The sequence below is a fragment of the Podarcis gaigeae genome, assembly GCF_964106915.1.
Source record: "Podarcis gaigeae genome assembly, chromosome: 7".
Taxonomy (NCBI): Eukaryota; Metazoa; Chordata; class Lepidosauria; order Squamata; family Lacertidae; genus Podarcis; species Podarcis gaigeae.
Genome location: NC_139683.1, coordinates 72,409,785 through 72,427,215, shown reverse-complemented (window position 1 = coordinate 72,427,215; position 17,431 = coordinate 72,409,785). Strand labels below are relative to the sequence as shown.

The 17,431-nt window shown below is 46.1% G+C and overlaps 1 long non-coding RNA gene across 1 annotated transcript; it reads left to right on the top strand.

Moving 5' to 3' along the window:
- Window positions 1–10,057: 10,057 nt before the first annotated feature.
- Window positions 10,058–15,682, top strand: LOC310848467. The gene is made up of 4 exons (XR_014566428.1): window positions 10,058–10,127; window positions 10,714–10,868; window positions 12,379–12,423; window positions 15,393–15,682. It is a non-coding gene; the product is annotated as an uncharacterized lncRNA (long non-coding RNA).
- The last annotated feature ends 1,749 nt before the right edge of the window (window positions 15,683–17,431 follow it).

The following is a 17,431-nucleotide window of genomic DNA, read 5'->3' as shown; positions in this document are numbered from 1 at the left end:
TCCAATCTGCTGTTTTGGAGGAGGAGCTGCATTTATTTCTCTGCTGGTTTTCCCTTCCCTACCCAGTGGAAAAACAAAGTGGAATTCCAGCTTGCTGTAGCCCAATATATTCCTATGTATGTTCAGACAGGTTTGAGTTTCCCAGCATCTGTTTTTCATATGCAGGGGTAAGTTCAAATCAGTCATGAACATTACTTTATGTTCAGCCTAATAGTCAGGGACTGGGCAGAGGAGCAATGGTAGAGACCGCCTCCCCAGCCTGACCCTTCCAGAGAACAGGAAGGCAGTATAGATTGACAACAGTGGTTTGCGTGGCGATTCCCGCCCCCCCCCCAGTTGGATAGACATGAAGACACAGGTCACCAGAATTTAAGGTTAATGGGTGAAAAATGGCCACAACTTTATTGATTACAGGTAAGAGATTGCAGGTATTGGCTTTAGGCATTGGTCCTATCAGACTATCCAGCATAAAACCAGAAAGGGTTAACAGCAACAGGGGTAGCCCCTGAGATGCACATCCCTAGGTGCTCCCTGAGGGGTCACCACTCGGGAGCACGCTTTAGGCCCTAGCCTCCATAGGTTTCGGACGAGGCAACGCCCCCCGGAATCCTTTATCGGACCACCCCTCAATATTTGGGGGAGGTGGTGGCACCAGCGGCGTAGCGTAGGTTGTCAGCACCAGGGGCAAGGCAAGTAATTTGCGCCCCCTAACCCGGGGCAAGGGAAGTAATTTGCGCCCCACGCCGTGGCGCCCCCCCCCCACCAAGCCTCTATATTCTGCGCTTGTCAGGCTTGGCTGCTGGCCCTCTGTGGCCTGGCAACGGACTCAAGAGACCGGCCGTGGCGGCGCTGGAGGGCTGGTCTGGAGCCCGAGAGAAGCCTCGGAGAGTTCTCGCTGGGTTGACCTCGCAGCCTGGGTTACCCTGCGGGGCTGTTGTGAAAGGCGAAGGCGAGCGGCAGCGTGGCTTGCAGCGGAGCAAAGGGCACGACCACGGCGCCGGGACGTGCCCTTTGTTTGTGCCCCTTTGCTGGGGAGGCTGAGAAGGGCGCCCCCTTGCTGCGCTCCCCTGGGAGGTCCCCCGGGAGCAGAGCCCGCTGCCTGCGCTGGCAAGGAGGATGAGCCCAGCTGGCAGGCTGGCCAGAGAGGAGCCTTGCGGGCAGCGAGTGGCTGGCTCCTTGCAGGCGGCTGCGGCGGCAGCGCAACTCCCTCCTGCCGCGAGAGGCGGGCAGCAGCCGGGCCTCGGACCTGCAGCCAGGAGCGCTGCCTCTTCCCGCGCCCCGAGGGCTCCCCGCGCCCAGCAACCCGGGGAAAGCGCCGCACTTCCACCACTGGCCCTGCTTCCACCACTGGCCCCTGAACCCCAAGACTGAGGCTCATGGCTCGCACCCCGGCTTGCAGCTCCTCCGCTGCCCTTCCAATGGGGCAGCGGCCCGCAGGGAAGAGCAGGCACGCTCTCTGTCCCCAGCCGAAGCTGAGGGGGGCTTCTGGTAGCCCCGGGGTGGGAGGCGGAGGGGGGTCGCTGGCTGCAGCCGCCTCGCCTCGCCTCTGTTCTCCTCTCAAATCAGACACAGATGGCTGCTGACAGCGAGGAGAAGGGGCAGGGGTGGAGAAGCACAGCGGGGGCAGCGGGAGGCGGCGGCGGGGGGCCTCACAAGAGAAGCGCGCCCCATGGAACTGAACCAGGTTCCTCTCCCAGGCTCCCGCAAAGTGACGTGCCCGTCTTGTGCTCTCCGCAAAAGGCGCCAGATCAAAGTGGCAAACGGTACAGATCCACACCACGCCCTCCGCGGAACAGTCGTGCCCTCCACATCACAGGCAGCTCAGAGTTAAACTCTGCGCCCGAGGCTCTTCGGCAACTCCGGAGGCGGCGAGTGCGCCCCCCCAGATGTTGTGCCCGGTGCGGCCGGCCCCCCTTGCACCCCCCACGCTACGCCACTGGGTGGCACTCCTCCCCCCCCAAACTCATCAGAATAATAATACCCCTACCAATGCCTAAAGGCCCAAACCAAAGATGTTGTGACATTTTGCTACGAGGTAGGCAAAAAAACCAAATGGCTTTAAAAACAATGCCAATTAGCCAAGTGGAAAAACTCCTACCAGGCCCCTTGCGGCGACCAACCGAGGTCCATAGCAAAGTCAGAGGGAAAACCTAGAGGGCGGGTGTGTGGGAAACTGCAGCTGAATTGAAGAAGAAAAGGGGCGTTTTTGGGCCTCACTGTCCTTTAATGACCCTAGCCCCGCCCCTGCAGCCAGCCCAGGGTATTGGCTGGCCCAGGGTATGATGGGATTCCCAAGGATTCCCCTGATCGCTTGGGGCTGCAACCAGCCCCGCGTGGATGATGGTGGGCATGACCCCGCAACCCCCCTCCTGATGTCAGGAGTGGCTTTGCGGGAGGTCACAGCTCAGAGGCAGATGAGGGGGAAAGCTGGGAAATAATGAGAGTGGAGCAGGAAGAAGAAGAAGCACCCGGGGAGAGACAGCTGGCAGACTCAGTGTCCTGGAGTGCCGTGCATCAGCTTCGGCTGGTGACCCAGCTACGCCCCTATCTGGACTGGGATAGCCTAAATACAGTTATCAATGCTCTGGTAACTTCAGGGTTAGATTACTGCAATGCGTTATACGTAGGGCTGCCTCTGAAGACGGCTTGGAAACTTCAGTTGGTGCAGAATTCAGCAGCCAGGTTGCTCACCAGAGCAAGATGGTTTGAGCATATTACACTGATCCTGGTCCAACTGCACAGGCTACCAGTTAGTTTTTGGGCCCAATTCAAAGTGCTGGTTTTGACCTATAAAGCCTTAAATGGTTCATGACCAGAATACCTCAAGGACCACCTCTTTCCATATGAACCTACTGAGACCCCAAGATCATCTTCTGAGGCCCTTCTTTGTGTGCCTCCTCCTCATGAGGTCCAGACAACATCCAGGGAAGTTCGCCTGGCGCCTTCATTATACACCTTTAGGCGCCAGGCAAAAACATTCCTTTTAAACCAGGTTTTTGGTTTATCTGATTGACATCCAACACCCTTTTTGAATGTGGCTTTGGGGGAGGGGGTTATTGGGTTACTGCTTTTGTTTTTATTTTATACGTTGTGGTCTTGTTGTGAACCTCCCTGAGACCTCCAGGTATAGGGTGATGTATAAGTTGAATAATAAAAAATAATAATTAGAAAGCATTTAAGACCCCCCCCACCCGAACCTTGCGGGTATTATTATTATTATTATTATTATTATTATTATTATAGTATTGAAAGTAGGAGAGCAGAAAGCTCAGAGGCAGAAGGAACAGATCAGCCACCGTAGGGATGATGTGATGGCTTGGGATTTGGACTCGGAGGCTGAACCTGAGGAATCCCAGCCTGCACAGGAGTCCCCGCCTCCAGAACCAGCTGAGCCGGGGCTGGGGCTTGAGCCTGAAGGGTCCTCACCTGTGCTGGATCCTCAGGTGCAGGCACCAGCTGAGTCTGCTCTGGCCCCTGAGGGGATGGAAGACCCATTGCCTGCAGGTGCTCCACTCTCAGCCCCGTCAGGAGAAGAAGAGGTTGCCTCTGGGTCTGGTAATCCTCCAGCCTCTCCTGAGCTGCAGAGGCTCAGGGCAGAGAGGCAGAGGGAACTAAGTTCTTGCAGGAGGAGTGCTCACCTCCAGGCCAGGAGAGGCGAGTCACCTGTGGACTGGGGCCGCCCTATGCCTCGGCACAGATAAAAGCCATCCAGCCCAGTCCCAGGTAGCAGGAGCAACATTGTTGGTAGCCTGTTCCTGCCTGCACCTTGTCCTGCTCTTCTGCCAGAGTTCCTGACCTCACCTGACTCCCTGCCTTGGACCCTGCTTCAGCTTTGATGGACAGCCTCCATACTGAACCCTCGACCTCGGACTGGACTCGGACCTAGCCGCACGGTTAGCCCTCGGGACCAGCACAGATGATGTATAATAGAAGAGACAAAGAGCGTGGGATTTCACTCAGAGCAACACCATTATTCCAGGAGGCTGCATTTCTAAGTCTCTCCGTGTGAATATTGAATAAAACGCATTGGTAAGAATTTCCTTGTCTTATCCATTCTTGGCAACCTGCTTGGGGGGGGCGGTTAGGGTTAGGGGGCTGGATTCTCTGAAGCCTGACGCTAATATAATTCACACAGTTGTTGAGAGGACAGTGATAACTCAGTCTGAACATTTAGAACATAGGAAGTCCGACCATTGATCCATCCAGCTCAGTATTATCCACACAGGGGTTCGGGCAGGGATCTCTCCCAGCCCTGCTTAGAGATGCCTGGGGGCTAGATCTGGACCTTTTGCATAAAAAGCAGTTGCTCTGTCACTGAGCTTAGCATTTCTGTACCTTGGGCTATGGAGGTGAGGACCTAAATGCACCATCAAACTATTATTTCTCTTAATAAGGAATTTCCAATAGAAGAGGAGCCTCAAGATGGTGAATCAAAACAGGCTGTTGACCCAGAATATCATAAGTATAATATTTTAAAGCTTGTGGGGGGTTTTGGGGTTTTTTTAGGGGTGCAGGTTCACACCTAAAAAGAACTGCTCTGGGATGAATTGAAGACTATTCATGTATTCCTATGTGTGCTGATTTAGAAGTAAGCCCCATTGAATTAAATACAGCTCACTCCCAATAAAGTGTGTACAGGATTGATGCCTAAGGGTTCTAGCCACCTAGGTTTTACTCAGGGCAAATGATGACGATGATGATTAGAATTTATATACCACCCTATACCCAGAAGTCTCAGAGCGATTTTGTCAGGCTTTGGGGAATCAGATCCCTGCCCCGGTGGCAGTAAATAAGCAGATCAAATGAAAAGAGAGTTCTTACCAGATAAGTGATTTAATAATCAGAGCAAGAAACAAAGGAATGTGTAGCTTTATGTTGGGTAATCTGAGCTTGTTGCTATTGTGCTTTCTGTTCTAATGCTTTCTGAGCCCTTCTAGTCTTAGGCTAAGGGGGGAGTGGGTCAGGAATGCTGTCCAAGGACATTGAATCTGCCAGCTATCTCCCTCCTGGTCCTTCCTCTTATTGCTGTTCCTCACCCAGTATTTTCCAGCTTCTGCCCTCTAGACTATGCCCCTCTGCAAACCACTGTTCTAAATCAATACTGTCCTTCTGCTGTTAGGAAGGTTCAGAAAAAGGGTGGTGGCAGCTCCCACCATTCCTCCTCAGTCCAGCCCCTGACAGGTTCATAGGGGGGGGGGGGAATCATAATATAAAACCACAAAATATATAATCAAAATCCATTTAAATTACTGGATGTAAGTTAGTTATGTTCATTAATTTTATTGCATCTACTCTGAGCAGGGATGCAAACGTAAATTGCAAAAAAAAGAAAAAAATCAACATAGTTAAGGGCACTTGTTCAGAATTCAAACATATCGGTGGCTCTAAAAAATGATCACCAATATTTTGAAATATGGGTGGAGTCAGCCTGGATCTACAGTTCTCACGCAAGTAGAGCACGGGTGTGTTTTTCAAGAAGATACAGGATACAGATGGACTGCAGCTAACATGTGTACTAGGCTTCAAACACTAGTGGTGGGAGCATGTTGAAGACGGAGGAAATAGTAATTATAATTATCATTTATATTGGCCGCCTAATGCTAAAGCTTTAAAATCAAGCAAAAGCAGGTCCACATAAACAATGCAACTGTTAAAAGAATAAATCAAATTACAACCTGACAAACACCCCCTGCGCGCACACGCACACACACACACACACACACACACACACCAAAAGCAAGCATTAAAAGTACAGCTTTGCTGAACAGTAAAATAAACAATGTGAATCCACTGATCTTTGAAAATATCTGACTCAAGGTCACTCCTACAGCACCACCTACTGGTCTTCGTAACAGATTCCAAGCAGGGAGAAGGAATAGTAAATGCTGATATTAAATGAAAAACTTTGCAACAATCAGATATATTCTTTTTTATATAAATAATAATAAATAATAATAATAATCAGGGAAATGTAACTCAACACGTTGGTGGTCCTGTGGAAAATATACTGGTGGCCGAAATCTTTGTAAAATTAGACACTGTCTAAACTTTATTAATTTTTACTACCGTATTTTACATTTTAGAATATTCATTTGAACAACCTTAAAATATCAATGACTTCCCTTCTTGTCCTTCCATGGTTCATTTTGCATATCATAAATCCCTGAATATTTTATATAAACTGAACCATTCAGTATTCCATTTTTACATCCATCATAACTTATTTACACTGTTGGATTTATCTTAATGCTGCCAATGTTTTCAAATGCACACAATTTTCTCCCATATATTCATTAAACATTTTCCAATCTTCTTTAAACATATACATAATTAACCTTTTTTGACACCTGGGAATTTCAGTCTGAATTATCTCCAACAAAAAGGACTCTCTTTTTTTAAAAAGTACCTTTAAACATTTTTCTTTTCAATTCATTATAAATTATTTCCCAATACTCTTTTACCCTTTTACAAATCCACCACATGTGAACGAACATACCCTCAGCCTCATTGCATCTCCAGCACTTAACTGATTGAGTCTTATACATCTTAGCAAGTCCATTCGGAGTTAAATACCCTCTGTAAATCATTTTCAGGTAGTTCTCTTTCAAGGAATAACATGCTGTGAGCTTCAAATCTATATCATGTCCTGTATCTATTGCCCATTGTGTGAAATGACACTTTTAAACTTGTTCCTAAAACTTGAACTGTGGGAATAGGGGCCGGTGAAAAAGCTGCCCAAGTATGTGGATGACACCAAGTTATTCAGGTTCAGGGAGCTTGAAACAAAAAAGGGCATGTGCGAAGCTCCAAAATGATCTCTCCAGACTTGTGGGGTGAGCGATAAATAGCAAACATGGTTTGATGCAAGTGTAAAGAGATGTGTGCAGGGAAAACAGTCCTGATTTCACATATAAAAAGGTAAAGGACCCCTGGACGTTTAAGTCCAGTCAAAGGCGACTATGGGGTTGCGGCACTCATCTTGCTTTCAGGCTGAGGGAGCTGGTGTTTATTCACAGACAACTTTCCGGGTCATGTGGCTAGCATGACTAAATCACTTCTGGCACAACAGGACACCATGATGGTAACCAGAGTGCACAGAAATGTCATTTACCTTCCTGCCACAGCGGTACCTATTTATTGCACTGGCGTGCTTTCGAACTGCTAGGTTGGCAGAAGCTGGGACAGAGCAACAGGAGCTCACTCTGTCACAGGGATTCGAACCACCGACCTTCCAGTCGGCAAGCCCAAGAGGCTCAGTGGTTTAGACCACAGCACCACCTGTGTACCCATATATCCATGTCATATATCATAGTATATATGATTTAACATATATAATAAAAGCAGCCTTGGGGTGCTGGTGGAGTGCTCAATTAAAATGTTGACATGCACTAACAATTCAGCATCAATACAAGCAGCAGGTGAAACGAAAACTTTCACAGGATGAAAGTGCCATGGTCTGATCACTACGCTCTGAAAGCCAGGATTGATTTTCCACCCCCACCCTGCTTAGGTGGCGAGCCAATTTGGGCTCACCCGCAGAGGCTGATGGACCCTGATAGATTCCGTCAGACCTTGCGGGACCTTGCTCCCCCTGGCGACTCATTGACTGAGCTTGTTGAGGGCTGGAATATCCAGATCCTAGCAGCCATCGATGAGATCACACCTAGGTGCCCTCTGCGACCCTGCAGAAACCGGGCTCCCTGGTTTACCGAGGAGCTTTGGAAAATGAAGCGGGACCTCAGACGGCTAGAGCGAGTATGGCGGGGTGCCCGTGATGGAGTCTCAAGAACATCTTATAGGGTTTTTATGAAAACCTACGAGATGGCAGTGAAGGCCGCTAAGAAGTCCTACTTCTCGGCCTCCATTGCCTCCGCTAGCTCTCGCCTGGTGCAATTATTTAGTATAATTAGGTCTTTAACGTCCCTTGAAGGACAGCCAAATTTAAATAACAATTTGACACACAGCTGTGAGGCATTTGCGAGCTTTTTTGCGGAGAAGGTCCTGTTGCTCCGCCATGACCTCCCTGCCAATTTGGACACAATAAAAGAACTAGAGGCCCCTCGACTGTCCTCGGCTCCAGTATTGGACCACTTTGACCGGATATCCCCAGCCGATGTGGACAGACTCCTCCTAGCTGGAAAGCCTACCACCTGTCCTCTTGACCCGTGCCCATCCTGGCTGATTAGAGCGTGTCCAGACGAGGTGCGGGCCCCCCTGAGTGATATCATCAATTTGTCCCTTGGCACCGGGATATTCCCAAGGGAACTGAAAGAGGCAGTGGTGCGTCCGCTCTTAAAGAAAACATCATTAGATCCCTTAGATCTATCCAATTACCGCCTGGTTTCGAATCTTCCATTCCTGGGTAAGGTGATTGAGAGAGCGGTTACTGAACAGCTTGGTAGGTTTCTGGATGAAACATCGGCTCTCAATCCATTCCAGTCCGGCTTCCACGCTGGTCATGGAACCGAGACAGCTCTGGTCGCCCTAACAGATGATCTCCGTAGGCAGCTGGATCGAGCCGGGTCGGGGCTGCTGATTCTTCTAGACCTGTCAGCAGCCTTCGACATGGTTGATCACAAACTCCTGGACCACCGCCTTGCCGACGTGGGGATCCAGGGCACAGTCCTTCAATGGCTGCACTCGTTTCTCTCTGGTCGGGGACAGAGGTTGGCGCTTGGGGGGAATTGTCATCGTGCCACTCCTTGGTGTGTGGAGTGCCTCAGGGTGCGATTCTCTCCCCGATGCTTTTTAACATCTTTATGCACCCCCTTGCCCAGCTTGTCTGGAGTTTTGGGCTGGGTTGCCATCAGTATGCCGATGACACCCAGCTCTATCTGTTGATGGATGGCCATCCTGACTTGGCCCCAGACACACTGACCAGATGTCTGGAAGCTGTGGCTGGATGGCTACGTGGGAGCCAGTTGACGTTAAATCCTTCGAAGACAGAGGTCCTCTGGCTGGGACGGAGTGATATGGGATTGAGGGGGCAACTCCCATCTCTTGCAGGGGTGCAATTAGTGCCAGCATTGTCCGTTAAGAGTTTGGGTGTAATCTTCGATACCTCCCTCTCTGTGGAGGCGCAGATTACAGCTATAACAAAGGCGGCATTTTTTTCATCTCCACCAACCTAAGCAGTTGGCTCCTTATCTCTCTCGCCCTGACCTAGCCACTGTGATCCACGCGACGGTCACCTCCAGACTGGATTATTGTAACTCTCTCTACGTGGGGCTGCCCTTGAGACTAACCCAGAAACTCTAGCGGGTGCAGAATGCCGCAGCGAGACTCCTTATGGGGTCTTCGCTGCGAGATCATATTCATCCAGTACTATACCAGCTGCTCTGTCTCCCGGTGGAGTACAGGATCAGGTTTAACCTTTAAAACCCTATACGGCCTAGGAGCCTCGTACCTACGGGACCGCCTCTCCTGGTATGTCCCACAGAGAAATTTACGGTCTGCAAATAAAGACATCTTGAAGATCCCAGGCCACAGAGAGGTTAGGCTGGCCTCAACTAGAGCCAGGGCTTTCTCGGCCGCGGCTCCAATCTGGTGGAACGCTCTGTCACAAGAGACTAGGGCCCTGCGGGACCTGACATCTTTCCGCAGGGCCTGCAAGACAGAGCTGTTCCACCAGGCCTTTGGTCAGGGCGCAGCCTGACCCCCTCCTCTGGCAACCTGCACAGAATTTTGCTTAATGGTTGCCATTAATTTGATTTTAATTAATCTTATAATGAATGTTGAATGTTGGATTATTTTGATTGTTGTTAGCCGCCCTGAGCCCAGCTTTGGCTGGGAAGGGCGGGATATAAATAAAATTTATTATTATTATTATTATTATTATTATTATTATTATTATTATTATTATTATTATTGGGGAATTGGGATTCCAGGTATACAGAACTCTCCTTCAGGCTCTGGCTATGAGGGAGATTTTTAAAATGAACTTACTGGACTGTTGGGCTGAGCATTAGAGAGGTTTATTGGCTGCTGTAGTTGGTTGGCATGGAGATGCCCTCACAACAACGCAAACATGACATTATTATGTCACAAGCAGGATGAGCTCCAAGCCTTTGCAACGTGAGAGAGCTATCATTATGACCGAGCCCTATGAAAATGGATTTTCATAGCAGGTGATGATAAATAGTTTTATAGCGGCTTGGAAACTTTATGCTTTCTGAATGCCTTGTTAATCAAAGAGTTAGCCTTATGCGTGTTTGTTTGGGCTGATTCACAATATTGCTTTCTGTGACATGTTGCTTGTTTCTATTGAAAGTATTGTTTGACTGTGGATTTTGATATTTGTCTAACAGACTGATTTAACTTCATTGTCCTTTTGCAGAGAGCTATGTTTTAGATTTAGGTTCATCATAGTGCAACTCATCCACTTTTGTACTGTGATGGCAGCCTCGTATTACAGGGCCATTTTATACCGTCTGCATTCCCTGCTGCTGCCTGAAAATAGTAATTTGAAATGTGACCGTTTGGGTATTTTTCACCCTCTTTGGGGCAATGCTGTTTTAACATGAGAAGAAAGTCACATAGATGGGTTGCGAAATTGAGTATGAAGACAATCAGGATGAATCTTTGCAACAAGTGATGATAAGTAGATTTATTTGGGAAGTATGCTAACTTTACTATTGGGGGAAAGTTGCAAGAGCAAAAATAAACATTGCTGTATAGTCAGACTGAGTTACCTATATTTACTGGTCCCTGCAGCTGGCATGGAGGCAGTAGCCTAGGTTGAAAGCAAACATGGCATTCTGATGTCATCCATGATGTCACAAACAAGATAAGCTCAAATGATCAAAAAGTGAGGAACAGTTAACAGTCAGACAGAGTCTGAACAAAGTCAGGATGGATCTTCATAACTGGTGAGTGTAAATAGGTTTATTTGGGAGCTGTATCAGCATTATCAAAGGTAAACGATTTGCAGATTGAGTTGTTAAATCCTAATCTGCCAACATTCAGTATGGTTTCTAACACCTTGCCGAAGGACCTAACATAAAGAATAAGAGGACAAGAAGAACATACATTTAAAGAAGACTGGAAAATGTTTATTGAATATATGAGGTGAGATTGTGTACACTTGAAAACATTGGCAGAATTAAGATAAATTCAATAGTGTAAAAATGTTTTGATGGATGTAACAATGGAAAAGTGAATGGTTTAGTGTTTATGTAAAATATGCAGGAATTTATGTTATGCAAAATGAATCATGGAAAGAGAAGAAGGGAAGTCATTGATATTTCCTGTATATTTTAGGAGATATATTCTAATTACAAATAACATTTTTTCTTCTTAAGAAAAAACAACAACACCCATCTCAAAATGTTGTTGTATAAGAAAGCCAGCAGAGGGGGTATGAGTCAGTTAGCAGCTATCCTCAAGCTTAGCTAGGGTTGCCATATTTCAAAAAGTAAAATTCCTGACAACCGAAAAGCTCTCTTTAGGAAGACCCCAAAATTGTTGAACTTCTTTTTAGGAAACCACAAAACTAGTGATTTTAAGCTTTTTGAGCTGTTTCCACTGCTATTTCCATCTTGTAGCCATAAAAAATACCCCCTGACACTATTATTTATACCCGAAAAGCAGGACTTTTCAGCAGTGCTTTTTTCTGGGGGCACCCCTAAACATTTTGTGAATCTGTTTGGCCTCACTTAGGGCCAGTATGAATAGGAAAATGAGAGTACCCCTATATATATATATATATATATTTGCTTTCGTAGATTTTCACGGGTACAGGAATGCAGGTTTTGGTGTCCTCGGGTGTCTTCCCGTGTAAAAGTTGGGGTGTCTAGGCGACGTTTCGACGAGGTCTCACTCGTCATCTTCAGGCTGGTGCTTTCGGCTTCTTGTTACTGGAACAGAGCTCTGTTCCAGTAACAAGAAGCCGAAAGCACCAGCCTGAAGATGACGAGTGAGACCTCGTCGAAACGTCGCCTAGACACCCCAACTTTTACACGGGAAGACACCCGAGGACACCAAAACCTGCATATATATATATATATATATATATATGCTTTCGTAGATTTTCACGGGTACAGGAATGCAGGTTTTGGTGTCCTCGGGTGTCTTCCCGTGTAAAAGTTGGGGTGTCTAGGCGACGTTTCGACGAGGTCTCACTCGTCATCTTCAGGCTGGAAGATGACGAGTGAGACCTCGTCGAAACGTCGCCTAGACACCCCAACTTTTACACGGGAAGACACCCGAGGACACCAAAACCTGCATATATATATATATATATATATATATATATATATATATATATTTGAAATTAAGCCCTGCTTGTCAGGAATTTTCTTGATGTATGGCAAGCCTAAGCTTAGCTACCACAGACAGCAAACAAGTTGAGGATCCTAGTCTTGAATTTTCTCTTTCTAGCAGCGCAGTGGAATTCACCTGACTGTCTGTCACCAAGACTCTCAGGTAGGATTTACTGCACAGCCTATGTTTGCAAAAATCTATATGTAATGAGGAAGAGAATGGCTGTAGCCTGTAGCATAGTGGAAAAAAGATTATCTTGGATTGCAGAAGATCCCAGGTTCTTTTCTCTCTTTTTTGGAAAATAATTTTTATTTGGTTTTACAAACGCAGAGTTAGAACAGTGCAAAATAAATACCCATATTTACAGATTCCTCTGAATGTCTAGACACTCACCCCCATCACCTACATGGGTCTTATTGTCAATGTTTTCAACTGCATATTTTTTTTTTTTCATATTCCTTAATTCTTAGGGATGTTGAGTTGTGTCGTAGAGAGAGGTATCCTGTAATGGCTGCTAAGAAGGAATAATAATAATAACAATAACAACAATAACAACAACAGCAACAGCAACAACAACTCTTCATTATTTATACCCCACCCATCTCGGTGGCTTCCAATAGAATATATATATATATATATATATATATATATATTTGCTTTCGTAGATTTTCACGGGTACAGGAATGCAGGTTTTGGTGTCCTCGGGTGTCTTCCCGTGTAAAAGTTGGGGTGTCTAGGCGACGTTTCGACGAGGTCTCACTCGTCATCTTCAGGCTGGTGCTTTCGGCTTCTTGTTACTGGAACAGAGCGGGATCTCAATGTTTGAGTTCCTATAAATACTGTAGAGGGGGTGTGGTGTCTAGCCTCCAATGTTCTGGGCAGAGAGGAAGTTCCCAGGCTAGTGTGCCTTTTCTTCTTTTGTTCCTTAATTACTTGAGAGATACCTTGAGTGATTTCTTGAGTGATATCCTGAGTACCACTTAGGTGGGTCATTAGGTGTGGATTAGTTGCTAAAGTCTTTGTGTCTTGACCTCTTGAACTTTGTGAAGAGTTTTCCTGAGAAGATGGCTGTATTGCACTTAGTTGTGCTTTGGCTTGGCTTCGTGTATAGGGGCGAGCTGTGGTTTTGTGGCTTGTGTCAGCCAGATCTGTGTAGGGATTGCAGGGGGGTGCAGCATCCGGAGGTGCCACCATGGATTGGCTACTGGATGGTGTCAGTAATTCATCTGTGGAGAGGGTCTGGGTTTGGGTCTGGTGTGGTTGATTGGTGTTGGCGTTCTGTGTGCCTCTGGATCTGGTGTCAGTTTTTGTGGGGAGGGCTAATTTCCAGATGTCTGGTAAGCGGGATGTGTCGTCACGCTTGTTCATGTTGTGAGGGTGTTTCTCTATCTCGATGGCTTCCATGATTATTCTCTTGTGGTGATGTTCCGTGTTAAAGAGCAATTTGGAATCTGCAGATTCCAATTTGCAGATTCCAAATTGCTCTTTAACACGGAACATCACCACAAGAGAATAATCATGGAAGCCATCGAGATAGAGAAACACCCTCACAACATGAACAAGCGTGACGACACATCCCGCTTACCAGACATCTGGAAATTAGCCCTCCCCACAAAAACTGACACCAGATCCAGAGGCACACAGAACGCCAACACCAATCAACCACACCAGACCCAAACCCAGACCCTCTCCACAGATGAATTACTGACACCATCCAGTAGCCAATCCATGGTGGCACCTCCGGATGCTGCACCCCCCTGCAATCCCTACACAGATCTGGCTGACACAAGCCACAAAACCACAGCTCGCCCCTATACACGAAGCCAAGCCAAAGCACAACTAAGTGCAATACAGCCATCTTCTCAGGAAAACTCTTCACAAAGTTCAAGAGGTCAAGACACAAAGACTTTAGCAACTAATCCACACCTAATGACCCACCTAAGTGGTACTCAGGATATCACTCAAGAAATCACTCAAGGTATCTCTCAAGTAATTAAGGAACAAAAGAAGAAAAGGCACACTAGCCTGGGAACTTCCTCTCTGCCCAGAACATTGGAGGCTAGACACCACACCCCCTCTACAGTATTTATAGGAACTCAAACATTGAGATCCCGCTCTGTTCCAGTAACAAGAAGCCGAAAGCACCAGCCTGAAGATGACGAGTGAGACCTCGTCGAAACGTCGCCTAGACACCCCAACTTTTACACGGGAAGACACCCGAGGACACCAAAACCTGCATATATATATATATATATATATATATATAATCTACGAAAGCATATATATATATATATATATATATATATGTGTGTGTGTGTGTGTGTGTATGTATGTATGTATAGTGATAAAACATCAGTCATTAAAAACTTCCCTAAACAGGGCTGCCTTCAGATATATTCTAAAAGTCAGATAGTTGTTTATTTCTTTGACATCTGATGGGAGGGCGTTCCACAGTGCAGGTGCCACTACCGAGAAGCTCTCTGCCTGGTTCCCTTTAACCTTACTTCTTGCAGTGAGGAAACCTCCAGAAGGCCCTCAGCACTGGACCTCAGTGTCTGGGCTGAACGATGGAGGTGGAGATGCTCCTTCAAGTATACTGGGCCAAGGCCATTTAGGGCATTATAGGTCAGCACCAACACTTTGAATTGTGCTCAGAAACATACTGGAAGCCAATGTAGGTCTTTCAAAACCAGTGTTATATGGTCTCGGCAGCCACTCCCAGTCACCAGTCTAGCTGCCGCATTCTGGATTAATTGTAGTTTCCGGGTCACCTTCAAAGGTAGCCCCACACAGAGCACACTGCAATAGTCCAAGAGGGAGATGGCTAGAGCATGCACCCCTCTGGTGAGACAGTCTGCGGGCAGGTAGGGTCTTAGCCTGCGTACCAGGTGGAGCTGGTAGACAGCTGCCCTGGACACAGAATTGACCTGCACCTTCATGGACAACTATGAGTCCAAAATGACTCTCAGGCTGTGCTCCTGGTTCTTCAGGGGCACAGTTCCCCCATTCAGGACCAAGGAGTCCTCCACACTAGCCCACCCCCCAAGTACTTCTGTCTTGTCAGGATTCAGCCTCTATCTGTTAGCCGCCATTCATCCTCTAACTGTCACCACTTATGATTTTTCTTTCAGTGGATAGTACTTCAAATAATAAGAAGTGAAGTAATTGGCAGAACATTCCTTCATGCCTGGAGGTTCTCAGGATGTTAATGCTTCAATTTCCCTTTGATTTATCAGGGTCTTTTGAGCCACCCCTCTCCGCACAATATTTATTGTATTTTTCATTGTGCACCTCAGTGCTTATTATTTCCAGTTAAATTCAGTAAAATACCTTTATTATAGCCAATGAATTTTCACAGCACAGTATGTGAGCTTTTGAGTTCCCACAGACCTCTTTCTCTAGCCGGATGGTTTTCCTGCTGTGTCACACTATTTTCCATTTTCACTTCTATAATGTGTGAAGAAAAGCTTCCAAGTGAAGTGAAATTCAAACCAGACTTCCTTTTTTAAAAAGTCCCTATACATTTTCTTCCATGAAGTTGTAAGCATCCTCTTTGGAGAATTACAATCTGTCATGCAACCCAACGGGTCATGTCTACTCATAATTAAGATCCATTGAGTTCAATGGAATTTATTCCCATCTCAGGAAACATTGCATAGGCTCATCACAGCTATCTGCCAATCACCCATTCCCACCACCCTTCTGAGTAATACCCCTCCCCACCTTCTCACTATATAGAAGGGTCTGGAAACTTCTGTTTCAGTGTATCTGAAGAAGTGTGCATGCACACGAAAGCTCATACCAAGAACTAACTTAGTTGGTCTTTAAGGTGCTACTGGAAGGATTTTTTTTTTGTTTTGACTATGGCAGACCAACACGGCTACCTATCTGTACTTGTATAGGCTTGTAACTGTAATAATAATTTTATTATTCTTTCACAGCTTCCTTTTTTATCAAAATGCATAGGGTGGCAGTTGGCCAAGTCACACTCAGACTGAACATAACTTAGTCCAGGGTAGGGAAATAATAAAAAGGATTATAAGAAAGAGGGAGAAGGGAGAGCAGGCTTATCTACACAGAATTTACTTCAGTTGAGAATCATGGATATTGATTGTGTGAACGTAGTCTGTAACATTGTGCCAACCCAGAGGTCAACATAATAATATGCTGTATTTACAAAAACAATGTATGCAAGTTAATACATTAGCAGGATTTTAAAAAAAAACAACTCTTGTAATGTTATATATAATGTGTAAACTTGGAGGTAATTAGAGATAAAGATTTTATTGACATGCATAAATGAAGATAATACAAAGGAACCAGGGGAGGGATGGGAGGGAAGTCACAGGATTAAAGTAATCTCAGAATGTGGATTTAAAATCACTTGTTTATATAGTTGTTTTAAACGTTTTAGTTTATGGGTTTTTTTTCCTTTAATGCAACGATTTTGTTTTTCTTTTTTGTGAAAATTAATACAAAGATTATATAATAATGCTAAATTCGCAGTTCTGGGAAACGACCTGTGAAAATCAGAATAAATCATTGGCCTTTGGTTCTGGGCTCATATTCCAGCTTACATTAACTAGCATAAGGAAAGCTATTAGTTTTCAGCCATAATTAAACACCAGCTTTTCTAGTTCTGATTTTCATGTTAAAACAGACAACTTTATGGGATAGGATTCCTGCCCTCACACCCACACAATTTGTACTATTATCAACCTTTTTTAAAACATATTTTTTGGTGTTGTTGTTTCCCTGGCTGCTACTTGTTCCTGAATCAGTCCAATTGTTGATATCCCCAAATCAAAGATTGTGGAATGAACAGAGCAATGTCTTAATACTACATTTGATGTGCTGATGCCACCAAGCATTTAAGGTGATGTGGAACAATCTAGCCAAACATATTTTGCCATATCAGAGATGAAGAACCTCCAACCTGGGGTTGGATCTGGTCCTCAGCAGATCCAGCAGAGAAGAGCAGCAACCTTGGTGTGTGTGTGTGTGTGTGAGAGAGAGAGAGAGAGAGAGAGAGAGCGCGCGCGCGCGGAGTGGTCCTGCCAACCTTTGACCTGGATCTGCCCACTACTGGGATGTCATTTCACTGAAGGAATGTAGTCTTTGGCAAAGCCTTTCCTCCTCCCAGGAGGGGAGGGGTTGTGATCCAGAGATG